Source organism: Canis lupus, chromosome 24 (genome assembly GCF_003254725.2).
Source record: "Canis lupus dingo isolate Sandy chromosome 24, ASM325472v2, whole genome shotgun sequence".
NCBI classification, from domain to species: Eukaryota; Metazoa; Chordata; class Mammalia; order Carnivora; family Canidae; genus Canis; species Canis lupus.
The window spans coordinates 2588700-2607901 of record NC_064266.1 but is presented as its reverse complement, the minus strand read 5'-3'; the positions used below and the strand labels follow the sequence as shown (position 1 = coordinate 2607901).

The 19202-nt window shown below is 41.8% G+C and overlaps 1 long non-coding RNA gene across 1 annotated transcript; it reads right to left on the bottom strand.

Moving 5' to 3' along the window:
• Positions 1-394: 394 nt before the first annotated feature.
• Positions 395-10601, bottom strand: LOC112673357 (uncharacterized). The gene is made up of 3 exons (XR_003144743.1): positions 10458-10601; positions 1002-1198; positions 395-788 (listed from the first exon to the last, which is right to left on the bottom strand). It is a non-coding gene; the product is annotated as an uncharacterized LOC112673357 (long non-coding RNA).
• Between the last annotated feature and the right edge of the window lie 8601 nt (positions 10602-19202).

Here is a 19202-nt window from a genome sequence, read left to right as displayed (position 1 = left end):
AATAAATTAAATATCTTTAAAAATCTTTTCCTTTTATGTTTATGGTGGGGGGCATTGCTCTGCAAACCTCCAGGATAATAGCAAACTCTTAAGAAAACCAATCTGAGAATCCTCTCTGATTCAGCCTTCTTGGTATTCTTAAATTATAAAGCTGGAGTTGGTCCTGCTGTGTCTTTCAGAAGTGACTCTGCACTACACTATACTGTCCCAATCGCGTGACAGCTGGATGTTGAAGACAGGTATGTTTCATAACGTGCAAGCATCACTCTTTCATAAAGATTTGCAGTCAGAGGACATTAACTTGTGTTCTTTATTCAATCATTTCCAGCCTGTTTTAGAGCCACATGGAAGATGCTTTATCAAGGGGTGTGTGTGTGTGTGCAAAAGTAAGATGATGAATTTCCACTTGCCTTTCTTTTTTTTGTGGAGTTTTATTGTTTTAGCAAATATGAAGGAGGTGCACAAATGACAAGTTTCAACCCAGTGAATTTTCACAAGTGAACACACCATGCAGTCAGCACTTAGCCCCTCAAACCTTCTTCACACCCCAACACCCTCCCTTCACCATGAAAAAGTATTATCCTGACCTCAGCAGCAGAGTATTCATCTGTGTTGAAATTTGTATATCAATGCAATCACAGGTCATCTTTTGTATCTAGCTTTCTTCTGCTTCACACTGTGCTTGTGGGGTTCATCCATGGTGCTGTGTGTAGTGGCGATTTATTTATTTTCACTGCTGTGTCAGATGCTGTTGTATGCAATATGCCCTCATCTGTCTTCACACTCTCCTGTCGGTGGACAAGATGAACTGTTTAAGTTTGAGATTTTAATGAATAAAGCTACTCTGAACCTATTGCTGGACAGAGGTATTTGTTTCTTGGGTACACATCTAGGAGTGGAATTTCGGTTACAGGGCATGCGTATGTTCAGTTTTAGTAGATACTGCGAAACACTTCTCCAGAAGGTTGTACCAGTTCACACCGCCCCCAGAATTCACTTACTATTTTATTGCATTTCACAAAGCCACAATGCTCTATCATTTATGCTTTGTATAGTGGTATTGCTTTCTCTTCCTGCCTACATTTTTTGCAATCTTCTGGCTCGTCACTCATTGTCCTTCCAAACCCAGACTCAGCCTCTGGAGCACTGAACTGCAAGTGAAGGTCATGGCACATCAGTAATTTCACTGTTGATTTGCCTGTCAAGGAGGAAGACCAGGAAGGTTAAAAACAGGTTTGGAATTATTTGTACTTTACTCCAATGAGTGTCTCCTTAAACTTCATCCCCAGTGGCCATTTAGAAATGCACATATACAGAAACCTGCCAGAGATAGTTTGAGCAGGTGAAGAGCACAGACATGAATTTTGAAAAACAATCCATAATGTATTCTTTTATTCTTAAGGATCAGCTCATGGGTTTATATGAATTAAATTTTTAGCAGTAGATTCAAACTAATTTCTACTAATAGAGCTGGTTGGATTTTGGAGACTTTATGGTTGTAGACACCATTCTGGCTTCCTTCCATTATTTGCTGATGGTAAGGATAATGAGAATAAAGCACAAACCAAGAGTCAACACTGATCACTCTGAGTTGTCCTTCCACTGAAACAAAACTATATCTTCAAGTTGGTAGGTACTAAAGTCTACCCTTCCTTCCCTTCGTTCTTGCTAAAGAATTTATTTTTAAGTAATGGATGGAAATGAAGGTAGTGAGTGGATGGGGCAACAAGGAAAAGAAATCATCTTTTATCAGTAGATCAAGAAAGAATAAGACTCAGACAAATGGAAGGAGTCTACTGTATATGAGCGGGTTCAGGGGGCCAGAGCACCCCAAACTCACCCCTCTGGCAAGCCTTTTCAGTTAATCAAAGAGATGTTTCTTCCCAGTCTTTTGATTCTTTTCTACTTTTCACTGGAGACTATGGAAAGACATGATTTGAGGGCTGGCTGCTCCTGCTTAGCACCCCCTCTTCCTAGTGAAACTTGCATCAAAGCAGAATCTTAAAACTGAGTGTCAGGACTACTCTTAGTTTCCTAGAGTGGCCGTAACACACTGACCGGGTGGCTTAGGACAATAGAAATGTCTATTCCCTCACAGTTCTGGAGGCAAAAGCACAAAATTAAAGTGCCAGCAGGGCCAGGCTCCTTTTGGGTAGCAGCCTTCCTTTCTTGTCTCTTCCCAGTTTCTGGTGGTGGCAAGCAGTTGCTGGTGTTTGTTGATTTGTTGCTGTGACACCCCAATATGCTTCATCTCCCCTTGTGTGTCTCCGTCTTCACATGGTGTTTTCCTCTTCTTATAAAAACACCAGTCACTCTTGATTAGAGTCCTTTCTAAGGACCTCATCTTAACATGATTACATCTGCAAAGACCTTATTTCCAAATAAAGACATATACCCAAGTACAGGGAGATGGGGATTAGAACTTCAATGTATCTTTTGAAGGGGACACAATTCAACCCATAACACCACCTATCTTAGGTTGAATTCCCTAGAAGCAGAGCCTGAGAGGAGGATTCTTGTTTCAGTGATTTATGCAGGTTGCACCCTCAAGAAAAGGGGACAGATGGGAGCAGGAGAGGACAGCTAAGTCAGGACACAGCTTCTAGTGAAGACCAGCTTCAACCACATTCCACAAGGAGCTCTAAAGAATGAATTCTACCAATCGGTCCCATCTTTAGGCAAGGGGACTGGCTTCTTATGTCATCATATCAGTCAACCATTGACCACAAGCCACCCTGGGTGTATTTCTTGGGCAAAGTGTTCTGTGTGCTGAGGAGAGTTTCCTGAAGAAGAGGAAACTGCACTCAGAGAAGAAGACAATCCTCACAGCAGTTGGGGCATCTATTGGGCACTAACATCAGCCCCTCCACTCTCTTTAAACAGCTAATTTGTAGAAGGTGATAGCACTGACGTGTTTGCTCTCCTCCTTCTCCCCAGACTCACTCTCCCTGCTTCCTCACTCTTGCTGCCTGAACTTATCTCCCAGGTAAGCCACCTGCATTCACATCCTTGGCTCAGGCTCAGCTTTTCCAGAAGCCCCCAGTAAGACAATTGCAAGGAAAGACATTTTACAGCCAGTTTGTTTGAAGAGTATAATTTACCCAGGATTGACCAGCAATTGGGCATCTTCTGACGAGTTTGATTATGGCTGGGCATTCACACTTGGTAAGCCAGGTTCAACACATAAAAAAATCTGGTCTCGGTAGTCTAGTCTGTATGTGCCGGACCAAACCCTAAGTTCCACTTTTTGTTTTTTGGTTTGTTTCTTTTAAGTAAAGTAAATTTACATACACTGAAATGCATACTTTTAAGTAAACAATTTGATGAGTATTGACAAGTGTATACACCCCCATAAAGAGAATCTCAGCTAAGACAGAGAGCATTTCTCATACCCACCCCCCAAATTTCCCTCATATCACTTCCAGTCAAAGGAAACCACGGGTCTGATTTCCATTACTTTAGATTAATTTTGTGTGTTCTTCAACTTGATATAAATGTATTCAGACAGTATGTATTCTTTTTTTTTAGTGTCTAGCTCCTTTCACTCAACGTAATGTTTTTGAGCTTTATCCTTGTTGCATATATTAAGAGTTTGTCCCTTCCATTTCTGAGTAACATCTCATTGTGTAAATATACCACAATTTAATTATCCATTTTCCTGTTGATCAATATTTGGGTTGCTTCTACTCTGGGGCTATTATGAATAAAGTCACTACAAACATTCCTGTACAAGTCTTTGTGTGATTATATATTTTTATTTCTCTTGAGTAAATACCTAGTAGTAGATCATAGTAGTTGATCATTTAACTTTTAAAACCTTTTTCCAAAGTAGTTGTACTATTTTATATTCCCACAGGAAGTATTTGAGAATTCCAGTTTTTCCATTTTCTTGCCATATTTGGTTTCGTCAGTCATTTCAATTTAAGCCTTTCTCATCAATGTGGCCAATTTTAGTGGAATGTGATGGTTTGGATTATTAACTAGAGTGAACATTATTGACTCTCTTCCCATGGTGACAGTGTGCACCTCCTCATCCCATTGGTATTGGGCTTGGACATGTGACTTAGTTTGATCAATGGAAGATTAATGGACATGAAAGAAGCAAAAGTGTATAGTGTCCTTGTGTAGTAAGCCTCGTCTCCTAACATTTCTATGAATGGTGTGAGAAAAACATAAGCCAGCTAATCCACCAATCAAGTAAGGAGGGGAGATGTAAAGAAGAGCTAGACAAATTGCTTGCCCAGGGCTACACACAGTTGACCAGCCACCTTAGACATTTTGAGAATAAATGATCATTGTTTTAAGCCAATGGGCTGTGGGAGGATTTGTTACACAGCAGTACTGTGGCAGTGATTGATTGCCACAAATATAGACAATTGTCCTTGTCAAACTCATCAAACTGCCTAGAAGCGTAACCCTCAGCTAGACTGACTGCTGAAGTCTGTGTTTAGCTAACATAGTGAATAGCTGCATTCAAACTACTCCAGGCAACCTTGAACTCCCTGCCACTCAATATTTATCAAAGCCTTGATTAAAAGAAACAATATTTACAGAAGACTGCCTGAACGTTATGCCATCCATCCATTGCCCACATTCTCTAAAATATCTTTCTGTAGTAATACCAGGTGGCAGAGAGCTATGTCCTAGGACTGAATTGTTTTCATTCTCCCAGAGCAGCTCCTACTAGGTTGTGCATTGGCATTATGCCATCAGTGTATCTTGGAGGAAATCATGTAAAAAATCTTTATAATACTTGTGCTTGTATCTGCTGTAAGGACTTTGTTGAGGACACTCTATGGATTGCATGGGTAGGACAAAGGGGTGGGATTGTTTCTGATTTTAGTACCTGGGACAATTGAAACCTAAAGAACTGAGTCTTTATTAAATAATGAATCATGTGGTATAATTATCTAGCCCAGTTTCTTTCTTTGTTTTGGCCACCACAAAATTCAGACCAAATTGGTGGTCCACTAAATTTAACCTTTGGCCATGCATTTTTAAAACTATCTTCACTTCAGGCTGCTCCCTAATTTTCTTACCCAAACGATTTAAAATTTTATTTAGTCTTCTTTTTTGTGTATGAGTTTTGATGGGGATTTGGTTGCAAATGTGGTAGTAGCCATCACTGGTTCTATGATCCACTAACTGCCTGGTTTCATCACAGAGTCCTCCCACTTAGTTGTTCCCATCAGTTCAGCTTCCAAGTACCATCACCTTGCCCTCTCTAGTTCAGCAAATGTGTACTGAGCACATGCAATGCCCCAACTCTCTCCTAGGCACTGAGAAAAAATACGAACACAATTGGTTCTTACCCTCAGGGTATTTGCAATCTATGGAGAGGGTCAGACAACTCTGTGCTTAACTCTAAATTTAGAATAACAGGAGTACCTGTACAGTCAGCTGTTGAGGGGATCAAGTTGGAATGACATAGAGTGCTCAGCAAATTCTCTGTTAGTTTTATTATAATCGATATTGCTGTATTCTTATTTCTTGATTACTTTGACATTGTCTTATCTACTATTCCCATCTCCAATTTCTCATCATACCAAACTTCCACTGAATGTTTTTGCCAGAGTAATTTTTAAAATATAACTTTTCCCATTATGCAGATATGAAAATGTGTAATACATAGACAAACATATAGAGGGAAATACAAAATTACTCCCTCTCTTCAAAAATATATGTTTATGGGGCACCTGGGTGGCTCACTTGGTTGGGCAACCAGCTCTTGCTTTCAGCTCAGGTCATGGTCTCAGAGTCCTGGAATCAAGATCCTTTTCAGGCTCCCCTCTCAGTGAGGAGCCTGCTTAAGGATTCTCTCTTTCCCTTTCCCTCTGCCCCTCCCCGTGCACTCTTTCTCTCTCTCTGAAATAAATTATATATATATATATATATATATATATATATATATATATATATATATATATATATATAATCTGTTTAACATCTTGGTAAGTTTATCCCAGACTCATCCTTTGCATATGTGTATATGTGTATGGGACAGTTCAGCAGAGGAATTTAGAGTCCAGGTTCTGAAACCAAATTATCCAGATTGGAATTCTACCTTCTACCCCTTAACATTTATTTATTTATTTATTTATTTATTTATTTATTTATTTATTTAACCCCTTAACCTTTAACAGGCTATTTCATCCTCCTTTTCCACTGGGCCCATTTTTAAAAAAATGGGATCTAACAAAATATTCTAGTGGGCCTCAGCCCAAGACAATCATGCTCCTTCCAAATGAGTTGCAAAACCATGATGTAGGTTTTGTGAAAGAAGTAGTTGATACTGCTATATCACTCTTAATTGTTCACCCACAAAAGTGAAATGTAAGGGTTGGAGGCTATCAAAGAAAAGGGAGCACATTTTTATTTATTTTATTTTAAAGATTTTATTTATTTATTCATGAGAGACACAGAGACAGGTAGAGGGAGAAGGTAGAGGTAGAGGGAGGTAGAGGGAGAAGCAGACTCCATGCAGGTAGAGGGAGAAGCAGACTCCATGCAGGGAGCCCGACGTGGGACTTGATCCAGGGTCTCCAGGATCACACCCCAGGCTGAAGGCAGGCATCAAACCGCTGAGTCACCTGGGCTGCCCAGGAGCACATTTTTTAGAGCTATTGCTGCTCCAAGTCCTCCATGCTCACAATGGAGAAAGAGTTGGGTGTTCCCGTTTAACTGGAAGTCAAGGAAGCAGCCTTTATAGAGAAGTCAGAGAACACGGTGAGGTCTCCAGCAGCCATGGAGACTCAGTGGACGGGTCTGGCCTGAGCCAGAGACCCTAATGTGCAAGGTACAAGTCAGATGTTCTAATGGAAGAAGCAACTTGAGGTGGCTGCGCTGGGAACATTCACTCCCAGAGTCTGGAAGGACAAAGGATGTATGAATGTGTCTCATGCACCATCCATGAAAGAGTGCCATGACGGGATTATTCTAGAAGCTTCCTGGGAGTCATCCGGAGAAGCAAAAAGATGAAAGAAGGTAGAGATACAATCAGATGCCTTTTGGGTGAGGAAGGAGTCGTAAGGGACCATCTGAAGAGAGATGCTTTCATCAGTAATAAGGGAATCAAAGGTGGCAAATCCCCAAGCAAGTGAGAACCCACAAGTACTGCCCTTGAGGAAAACGGGCAGCCTTAAAACATACTGATGCAGAGAGTGCTGACACCAGCTCTCCACGTTATCCAGTTACCAAATATCAACTTTCCTGCCTCTTCCTCCACCCCACCCCCAATCCAACTCTTTCCATCTATATCCTAGAGCTCACTCTCCCAGACTGAGAAGCGGAAAAAAATATAACCAACAATCATGTGTAAAGTACTGATTACAACCTGAACTACACATATTAATTATTGACTAGATGGCATTATATTACATGAAAGTGGCCAGAAAATGCATAAGACACCTTAATTTTCATCTGTGGACAAGAAGAGAATGAGTCCAAAAGAATAAAGGTCAAGAAGCCATGGCACAAATAAAGCTACTTTGGGATTACAACCTACAAGCCGTGCTATTCGCCATGTTAGCTAGAGATGGGTGACAACAGCATCTACCTCATGCGGTTATTATGATAAATAAATGAGCTAATGCATATAGAGCACTTAGAATAGTGTCTGACAAAATTATACTATCACCAATTCATCACCACTCTAATTAGTGGTTTAATCATATCTACTAAAGTCTTAAGCTTAAGGATCATAAGCAGTTAAATTTGTATATGATTTAATAAAACTAGGCTGTGAATTTATATTATATTTAGCCATTTAATTATAACCTATGTCATTAAACATGTTTGTAAGACAATTTTTTTGTTGATTACAAATATTCTGTCCCATGGCAGTATAACAATATGTTGACACATTTGGCTGCTCCTGAAGTTTATAAGAGTCATTCATTAAACTTCAACTCAGTCTAGAAATGCTCTCCCTTTCTCATCTTAACTCCATCTACATCACATTATGCTTCAAGCAAATCAGGATTTTTGCCTTATCCCAAACAGGAGCAGTAACTTTTTAGCTTTTTTATTTGTTTCTCACACAATTAACATTGACTGTCTTATTTACCAGCTCCTTTTAAAACTCTGTCCATCCTTCAAGCCAAGCTTAAATGTTATGACTTACAAGCAGTCCTCCTGGATTTTCTTCACTTTATCTTCCCTCCAGATGGAAATACTTGCTTTGCCATCTGCCTCGGTGGAACTTAGCACTTTCCATGGCACTTTTTATTCTGTTTCCTGAGGTCATTATTTGGATGTGTTTCTTATCTCCATATCTAGACAGTAGGCAGCTTGAGGACAGATAATGCCCTTTTTTCATTTTGACATACCCCCTTTTATTTGAGCACACATACTAGATTCCACTTATTGTGCAGAGTGATGATACTAATAAACAAGATACAAGCTCTACAACTAAGGACGGCCCTGTGTCATATGAAAAACAGATGTTGTAGTAGGTAGTATTGCTTTTTCCAAATAAATGCTTCCCCTCCCTATGAGAGGGTTATATCACGATATTAGGTTCGGTCCCTGATTTGCTTGGTGTATCAATTTGCTTTTGCAGGGTAACAAATAGCTCCAAATCTTAGTGGCTTAAAACAGCAATCATAGCAGTTCGTCATTCTGGGCTAAGGATCTGAGCTGAGCTCAGCGGCATGGCTCTTCAGCTGCTCCTGCTTGAGCTCACTTGCACTACTGCAGTCAGCTGGGGGATCAGCTGTGCTAGGTAGTCCAGGATGGCCTCACTCCTGTGACAGGAGGTTGGTAGGCAATTGGCAAAGGTCCTTGGTTATCCTCCAGCAGACTAACTCAGGGTCATTGATAGGGTGGCCAAAGAGTCCCAAGAGCAATAAAAGACAAGCCATAATAACATGCAAGCACTTTTCAAACCTCTGTATCACAAAAGAATGGAAATAATCTGCCTCACATCAGGGGAAACAAAAAATATATGGTCATGATGAGCCAATTCAAACTGAAGGTATAAGAGATCAGAAACCATAAATAGGCAAAAACTAATGAGTGAGAAAAACACAGAGAGAATTAACAACTAGAATCAACAAATGGGAGAAAAACAGAGGAGAGGTAAAGAGAAAAGCCAGGATTCTAAGAGAGTTCAAAAATTCCTGGTAGCTTTGAATATCATTCCAAGTTCAACTTTGCATCATAGTAAGTTACAATAAATCCTCTTGTTCCTTGTTCATTCAAGTGAGCCTCTGTTCCTTGTAACCAAAGATATTTGCTATAACAAGTATCAGTGCCATGAGTGGGATTGCATGGAAGCAGACACTCATAAGAGGCAGAGGGTGTTTGGAATAGGCGATCAGGTATGTGAGAGAGTCTTTGTAACTTAGGATAGATTCCATTTTAAACAATAATGCGATGTGACATTAAGCTACTGTTTGTGGTTCTTTGTGACTCAGACCACCTCTGCAGGTCATGCTTTGAGAGTTTGGGTAGCCACAGAATAGTTTAAAGATAGGAAGAACAGGGTTGCAGGGATCAGATGAATTCAAGACAGTGGGGCATTTCCAGTGGCTGAAGAATGATTACTGTATCTGTATCTGGTGCAGCTGGAAGCAGACCTTTGGAAACACAGTGTGACCTACTGAAGGATGCCCTTCCTGCTGAGTGCTGACACAATGAGTCCATTGGAAAGCAAGTCTGAAAATGCTCATATGCACTGCTGAATTGCAGCATGGGTCAAACTCCCAGTATTAACATGTTCTATGACCCGGGTTAAGTATCTGATTGATAAAGACTGACACTTTGCCAGACTTTGAATATAGGATATGTGGAAGACACCCAAAGATTGGAGATCCCCATACCCTAAATTCTTCCTGAACACTTCCCACTTCAGTCGCACACAAGACATTGCTCTCCATCATCAATGGGTAGTGGACAACAGTAGTACTTCTCCCAGGTCCCCCAAGATAACTTTTTACTATTTTAGTGGGTCTCTGATATTGATGCCCTTTTCCAGACAAGAACCTGCACTCGTGGCTCTTAGAGGCTACTAGAGCCCATTTGGGGAGTGCCTGGAAATGGACCTAAGATTCTGTACCCAATTCCAATGTGCAGAGTTTTCCCTCCACTGAGCATTTCTCTGACACCAGCTGGGTGTCCTACAATTCAATTCAATTCTGACACTATCTCCCAGGTTTAAGCCTCAGTCCCACAAAACTGCTTTCTGCCCCCACTTCAGAAGCCAGTCTGAAGTCCAGATTGTCACCTATGCTTCTGATCAACAGCAAATATCAGAGGTTCCAACAACTCCCTGGGTTTGGTGAATGTGCTAGAGCAGCTCACAGAACTTAAAAAAAAACATTTCACTGACTACACTAGTGGTTTATTATAAAAGGATACAATGTAGAAACAGCCAGATAGAAGAGATGCACAGGGCAAGTTATGGGGGGAAAGTCTCAGAGCATCCATTCCCTCTCTCTTCGAGCATGTTCACCTACCAGGAAACTTTCTGAATCCTGTCCTTTTGGGATTTTATAGAAGCTTCATTACGTAGGTATGATTGATTAAATCATTGGCCATTGGAAATTGAACTCAATCTCCAGCCCCTCATCACACACACAGAGGTCAGGAAGCCATCTTCCTGAAAGTTCCAACCTTCTAATCACATGATTGGTTCCAGTGGCAACCAGCCCCCATTCTTAGGTGGGATTCAAAAGTCACCTCATTAAATAAACAGAAGGCACCTTTATTTCCCTCATCACTGGGGAAATTTCAAGAGTGTTAGGAGCTCTGTGCTAGAAATAGGGACAAAGTCCAAGTATATATTTCTTATTATCAATCACAATATCATAGTACTCTTTGCATGACTTTGCCTAAGTAGGATCTTGGGGAATCTGTCCCATCCTGACCCTGCATCCCCATACCCCACCCCCACTCCCTTGTTATCTCAGGAGTACTTCCTTAACAAATCACACACAGTCTTTATTTCCAGGTCACATTCTGGACATCCAGACATAAAGCAGAAAAAAACGGGTACAGAAGCAAAGGAGGGTGGGCAATAGTTGCTAAGTAACAGAAAACACCTGTACAGGGTCACTTTCTCAAAATCTTATCAAACATTCCCAGTATGTTGGGTGGCTTGGTGTGGAGAGCTTGATAAGGCATTGTCACTGGTTCGGCCTTGGGTAAAAAGAGCACAGGCCCAGAATAGCCTAAGTTCTTAACATGTACCACTTTTAGTGCCAGTGCAAGTGCATCTAGAATGAGTGTCTCCATTTACTTCTTCAGATGTCAGTTTTTATTTCAGGTGATAAGAGATTCTAACAAAAACGCACCTACATGAAAGATGGGTCAGAAAGAGATCCAACACCATATTCTATTCATTAACATTCCTTGAAATCACTGTTGTTTGGTTATAAAATTCCATAATGCCACCAGTGGATGATTCAGAGGAGGTGAGCAAGCAAGAGTTTGAGGTGAACAGAATCACTATCATTGTGGGAATACTCATAATCATGGGTTACTGGCCTGCCTTGTAAGGCAGAGCCTATTTTTGGGACCTCAAAGCATTTACCAGGTTTCCCAAAAATTTAAGAAGGAAAAGGGAAAAAATGGGGTATGGTGAAAGTTTTGTATATACTTAAAATGTTTTAAAAATCTCCTCCAAATTTAAATGATGTTGAACAAGTGTTCTCATTTGTCTTTGATTGAAAACAAAAACAATTTGGGATATCAGAAAATCACTCAGAATTATCTTCACATCAATTCAGATGAGGACCTCGTCTTGGGATCTCCCACATCTGGTTCTTTTGGAACAAGAGCAAGTATGTAACCATGCTATGTTAAGGACACCGCCCGCACATAGAGACAAGATCATCATTAAAAAAAAATTATCCTTCACTTGGATTGCAACTAATTCTTGAATCTCATTGTAATTAAGCTGAGTGAGCACAGGCTTAAACCAGCAAGTTCTACTAGCAGAATCCTTCTTGGTGAAATTGCATTATAGACTGAGGAGGTGAGCCACCCCACATCACAATATGACTTCCCCTAACATCTTGTCTTTTTATTATTAACACCAAAATTGTGTTGAGTACCTGTTATGTGTGTCACACTGAATTGCATGCTGGACATATTTTTAATGTCTGTTTAAGGTGAATGTTTAAACCTGTGAATGGTTTTCAAGGCCATTAAAAGAAAGCCAGTTCAGCTGCATAGAAAGTTTAGATCCAGAGGACAAAGGGACGCAGGCAGAAAAATATGCATGAAGATCTCGACTCGGCACAAGGGCTTTGCTCAGAGAGGGCTGGCCCAGTTCCCATTGTACGTAAGAGTCAGGTGGGTGGGTGTCCCAGCCAGCCATGGGCACCAGTCCACCAACAGTTCTTATGCCTGTAGCCCCAAAGTAAGTAGTGATCTGGTTTAGAGGAATTACTCCAGAGAAGTCTGGATCCAATAGATACATATGTTTTTTGGCCTGGGGCTTATCCTGGCTATGCAGTCAGTCAGTTTGGGTCTAATGGTTACCTATCTCTCTGAGGATTCACATCAAGATCTCAGATCTTCTCTTTTTCCTCACTGGCCCATTAAAGTCTCTGCTGGTACCTGTTGTGCTTCCAGCCCAGTACCCATTCCTCTTCAATTAACCCTTTGATTTGCCTTTGGGAAACTATGGCCAGGAGCAGCATTATAACCTATGAGAAGCTATGAATGCAGGAATTCAAAGTCCAAAATATGAAGCCACTGTGCTTGAGCCCTGGCAATACTGCTTACCAGCTGAGCAGCCTTAGGCAAGTGACTTACACTCTCTGAGCTATAGTGTCCTCAACTATAAGAGAAGGGTAAGCATAGCTCCTACCTCTTAGTGAGCACTAAGTGACTGAGTCTGTGTGTGTTGCACATGCTAAGTGCTGAGTCCAGGTTAATGATGGCTGTTATCACTTCATTATATTTAGTCTTCATAGAGATACCGGTCAACATGCCCTAATCATTTCAATGGGTGAACACATGACCCACACTAGGCCAATCAGACTACTTCTCCTGGGAATTTGCTTCTTGGGCCAAGTGAAAGGATAGAGAAATTCATGGAGCCAGTTTATTTTGGGATAGTGCTGTGACGATGCTGTGTGTTTATTTCCTAGCTCCCTGGATAGCTGGGTTCCAAGCCTTCCCAGGACCTGGCTCATCATGTTCCCCTTTGAATTCTGGGAGCTATTTCATGTCCTTCCAACACATCTCTGTTTTGGTAAATTATTCAGAATCTGTTTCCTTTGGCTGTAACCAAAACACCCTGACCAACACAGAGGATCCCTCATAACACTGGGGATACCGCTGTCTTTGTGTCTTTGAGTCCCCTGATTTGCTCAGTCACATTCTCTGGAATAAGAAAAGGTAAAAGGATTTCTACCTGTAGAGATGTGGTAGACAGCAGAGATCTACTACACAGATCCTCTTTGAGGATAGACTTGCCCAGATGCATAAAAGTGACCCCCAAACTTAGTAGCATGAAATAGTCATCTGCTTTATTCATGGGTTCTGTGGGTAAGAAACTCAGATAGGGTAGAGCAGGGACAGTTTGCCTCTGGTCCAAAAGACCTCAGCTGGAAGACTCCAAGACTAAGGGCTGAAATCACCTCATTCCCTTGCACAATGACTGAGGCCCTGGCTGGGGCTGTGGCCAGAACACCTACTGTGGCCTCTCCCTGGGGCCTGGGCTGGGTTCCCAGGGCCAGTGTTGAGAATCAACAGAACCAGATGGAAGCTGTATGGCCTTTGATGACTTGGCCTCAGAAGTCACAGTGTCACTTCCCCTATAATCTCTTTGCTTCCAATTTCAAAGGGAGGGAAAAGAAGGGAGTGACAATGTTTTAGAAGAGCATGTGGAACCAAAAATATTGCTATGACTATTTTTGGAAAATACCATTTGCCACCAGTACATTTAAAGAGAAAATACAAACCATAAGGCTTGGCTCAGTAGGAGAGCTACAGCTTAGCCCCCAAGGATGCATGAAGGAAATAAACATCTGCAATTAGAAGGAAAAAATGGTGAAAACATACAGATAATGTGAAATATACATGTGTTTGTGTCTTACAAGTAAAACTTACAAATAAAACCATTAAAACAAGCTTGGAAACACCTGGACGCTAAACCTCATGTAGACCATAATCCAAACTAGGATGATTGCAGCCTTTGGAAATATTGCAACAGACCCAGAAAAAGATGCTATTCTATCATTACAACCCTTCACTCCAACTACAAGGCTAAATGAAGGATATCTTGCTTGGGGATGAAAGGAGATGGCTGGACCAGGCTTGTGGTAAAAGCCTGCTTCCACCCTAGAGATAATACCAGAGATGAGCCAGCTATTCCCTGATGGGGTAGAAACTGATGCCACCTTTCCTTCTGGAGCAGACTCATGATCCCAAGGCCAGGAAAGCCATCCAGCAGAGGCCTCTCTGCTCTGGAACTTGCTCAGTCCTTGCATTGGGGTGAGTCAGAAGTTCCAGGGGCTGATACTTCAGGAGCAACACTTGACCCATGGGAGTTGAAGAACAAGTCTAAAGAGTGCTGTATCCCAGGACCCAGCTGGATTGAGCCCCTTCTTTTCTCTGTTTCACTTCCTCACTCCCCGACTGGGAATGCTGTTTAGCACCTTCCCCAAGCACACTAGATGCCTTCAAATCGCAGTCTTATGGCTGGCCTCTGGAGAATCCCAACCAAAACCTCCCATCTACAATCCTGGGAGACAGGAAAATAGAAGTAGAGGGGAGACAGAAAGAAGCAAGCATCTTGGGATGTCCAACAAGTGGGATGTGGAATTGTAGGCCTGTTTGCATATGAGGTTGATCACCGTGACATGTGATGATGATCAGTTTTCAAAAATGGATTTTTGTTCCATTTGGATTGTTTCTTTTTAAGCTGCAGGGTCACAAAGCTTCATTGATAGGCAATATGAGGCTGCAAGGAGCAAGGTGGGACCTCAGGCAGCTCCTTTACTGCTCTCATTCACTATTCTTATCTATAAAATGGAAATAACAATAGTAACTACTATATAAATGGGTTTCATAAATGTTATGTTATCCTAGTGTCCTGGTACCTGGAAAGTAGCAAAGGTTCAGAAAAAAAATATATATATATATATAGTTTTTATATCCATAAAGTCTCCCCTTGAAGTCTGAGAGCTCCCTTTAATAAACCTGGTCTAAAACAGAACACACCAGCTTCCCCCAAATCCATTTCCATCAGCATTCTTCACCATATCACCTAGAATGATTAGTTGCTAATAGTTGGGAAGCTATTCAAACTGGCTTAAACAATAAATAAAGATTTAACCAAGAAATGACATTTGGGGTAAATTGGCACACATGACTGGAACCCCCAAAGAGGGCTGGTGTTGGGCCAAGTTAGTATCTGCATCCAGTATCTTTCTTTTCATTTCCTAGCTCTGCCTTCTCAAGGCTGGCTTCATTCATGGCAGATTCACCCTTCGGGCAGTTCTGACTCTGTGTTCATTCACACTTTCCACGCAAAACCAATTCCTGAGCTTTATGGCTTGAGTGGGTCAAGGCAGTCTGCCCTGTCATCCTTGAACCAATTAATGGCCAAGGGGAGGGAATAGTGCTGACAGGCTTCTGACATAACAATCTGTCTGTCCCACCCCAAAGACCACTGTGCCATCCTTAGGAGGATCAAGGGTGGGCATGGGACCAAAAATGGAGTGTAACTTGCAAGAGAAAGGGAAATGAATGCTGGATGGCCAAAAGTACCAGAAACATATAGACGTCATCTATCTCATTTCTGGTCCCTTCTTCCACCTGTTGCTTATTTTAGAAAGCTTGAGTCCTTTCTCTTCTTTTTTTTTCTATCCCCAATTTCCATGACTTTTTTATTAATCAACTTCTTAAATACCTTTCTCATCCATCTACTTTCCTCCATTCCCATTTTAATGTTTCATCTTGCCCAGGCTGCCTCAATGGCCTCAGTAGCAGTTGGAAGTCAGAAGCCTCACCTGATATGTTAACAGAAATGGAATAAAATAGTTATTCACTTTGTAACTGAAAGGATAAAAAGTGAACTCTAAAGAGTCTTGGAACAGCAGCTGCAGGAAGCAAGTACCATTTCTAGGCCTGGGGGATAAAAGAAGTGTTTGGAAGTACCACAACTTAGAAGCATGGAGAAGGGGTCCCATGGAGCTGAAATTCAGACCCTTGAAAAGGAGCCCTGGCCAGTTCTGTTTAATGAGGAAGGGGGTGAAAACCCAAATTTGTTATCATCGTTTTCGCTTTCCCATCTAGGAAGGTAAGATATGGAGACATTGCCTAAGATCATCTTAACAGGGCATCTAACAGGTACGGGGAAGCTATTCCTGCCTCCTGCCTCCTTGTCTACACAGGAACATCCTTTCTGCTCCTGTTTTCCACACAGTTCAGAGAAGAGAGGGGTTAACACTGTGTGCCTGGCTTGCAACAGAGTCAAATGCCTCATTTGAACATCTCTCTGCCTCGCATGGAGGGAACTGCCCACGCCCACGTCACCCCAGACTCTGTGATGGCAAAAGTGTGATTCCGAGGTGGATGTTCACAGGCTCCAGCTCATCTGGGAGATGTATAGCCATGCGGCTAGCTCTCCCTGGGCTGCCATTAGCGCTTTATCTGAAAAGGCCAAGCAGCTCCTGCCCTGTAAATTATACCTCATTTCTTTAAAAAATGTGTTATGGATGGAGAAGGGGCAGAGAAATGCACAGGAAGAGATACAGCAAGGGAGGACAGCAAGGAGGGGTAAATAGGTAAAATAAATCGGCTTCGAGCATGCCTTTTGACCATTTTGCTTTAGTCTATTGATTTGGACTTTTTCCCCTTCCCCGGGAGTGATCAATTTTTCGGTGGATGGAATACAGTAATGTCAAGCAAACCCTTCAAATGGGTTGTCATTAATTTGCCTTTTGCTGGTCCTTGTTCACTCGGAGCAAGATGTGTTTAGCTTTCTCCAAACACTATTGGAGGTGTACTCTGGGGATTTTCTGGGACTGATTGGCACAGGGCCGGGAATGTGGGCCTGGGATGGGGCGAGCAGAGCTGGTGCAGACTAATGAAGGCAGTGTGTTTGTTCATCTTTACAGAGTCACTTATTACCGCTAATTGGGAGGGACAGTTCAAATAAGCACAGAGGAGCAGTTATCACATGAGCGTGACATGGTTTTAAAGGGGCCTTCCTGCATCCCTGAACTCCCACAGCAGGCTGGCTGGCCGCCTGGGCCTCAGGCCTCCAGAGAGCGGAGGCTTTGTCAGAGCGCCCCATAGAAGTCCGCAGCCTAAGAAAGCTCGGTTTGGCAAGTCATCGGAGGGAGCCACAGACGCACAGCTGCCTGGGACACTTAGAAAGTCAACAGCTGACGGAAGGGGAGGACTCTGAGTTTGGCTGTAAGTGGACTTGAAGATGTGATTGGAATTAATTTGCAGAACATAGAGGATGTGTTCTTTAAAGGGCCCAATTGGTTTTAGAGAACATTCATTTGTATGAGTGTTCAAATATTAATAAAGCAGCTTACATCTCTTAGGGTTCTGCCACTGTATCTTTTGATTATTTCCCTTGTAAGAAGACATTAATTTCCTCTCTATTCTATTAAATAGATGTGAGTGAATGCACCATGTCCATCCCAATATTATGGCCAGTATTTCCCGATTATTTGGATGCATTTGTCCAAACCAATTAATCATTAGTCAATGCTATGGAAAGACACTTGGATTTCCCAGAGGTCCCACAAGGAAGTAGTGGCCCTAATCCATTCATCCTACAAGGGTGGTAAGTGCCTCGAATGAGCCAGGATCCACTCTAGGGACTAGATAGGAACTGGGGACATAGCCCTGAAGGAAATGAAGTCCCTCCTGTCCTGAGACGTGAAGAGTAAGCAAGTAATGCACAAGGTCATTTCAAACCAAGATGTCATTTGTAGAGACAATGGAGCAAGGTGTGCTCATGCCAGTATGTCACTAGACTTTTGAGATGCCTGCACTTACTCTTATGGAAAACAAAATCAAGCAACATTGACAACAGGACTATGGTGGAGCCCAGAACTTTGATGAGATCTCAGGTAAGGTTACATTTAGTTGCCTGTTTGTAGATACCAGCAATACAAAACCTTCTGATTCAAATTATAATCCTGTCCTGAGGAAGTGTGTGAGAGATTCTGGGGCTATACTGTTGTCAACTGAGCAAGTTTCTCATAAGCCCCAGTTTTGGTGCAAAGCCATAGTACCTTTCCTTGGGGCTGGTTTCAACCCCACTCTGTCTCATGATTTATACTTTAAAACTGCATACACACACACACACACACACACTATCATCATCAGCTTCATCGTTGCACATACACACACATCCAACTAGTGGATGGTAGCATCTTAGGAAGAAAAAAGAAGTCATTTCCTTCCTCCTGAACACTAAAAATTGCATGATCTATTTATGACAGAAGCAGATGATGTGTATCTGGGCTTCCACTTTGAAAGTATTTTCAAGAAGGTGACTGACTTTCCCCAGTCAAGACAGCAGACCTCAAAAAAGGAGTATCAGTTTATGAAATCCATATAAGCCATTCTTGTAAACCTTTGCATTTGTTTTGAAATTTAAATTGGAATAATGAGCTATTAAATCTGACTAGTGGGTAAGCAGTCTAATGCTTTCCTAGAGAATGTAAGCCTTGGTACTTAACAAGAAATTAGGTTTGGGTTTTTCGGCATGGAAAATAGGAAATTATTTGCTGGGTGATACATTCCATTTTCAATTTCCTGTGATATTAAGAATGAATTTGTTGTTCATTGATACCTTCCAAGAGACCCCAACATAGGGAAAACAATGCCCCCTTCACTTCTGCATGAATGCATTCAGTTCTTTTCTTCACATCTGGAAGTCATTTATTTTGCTCTGAGACATCTGCAGGAGCTGTTGACATATGATGGAGGCAAAAGGGCTGGCAAGCATGGTGAGACCCTGGACAGTCGTCACTCTTTCTGAGGCCTGGCTTTGTTGGAGGCAAGAGAAGAACCCACTTCCCCACTGGGTGATGAGTACAGGTTGACCAATTAAACCAGTTGAATGAGCTTAAAATGCCTTTGCAGGGGGGAAAAATGAATTTATCTTGTAAAAATGAATCCTTCATTTTAAGAGCTAAAAGGAAAACATCTGGCTCAACACTCTGTGGGATTTCTTTCTTAATGGGCCAGCGCACAAAATGTCTTTTTGTAGGATG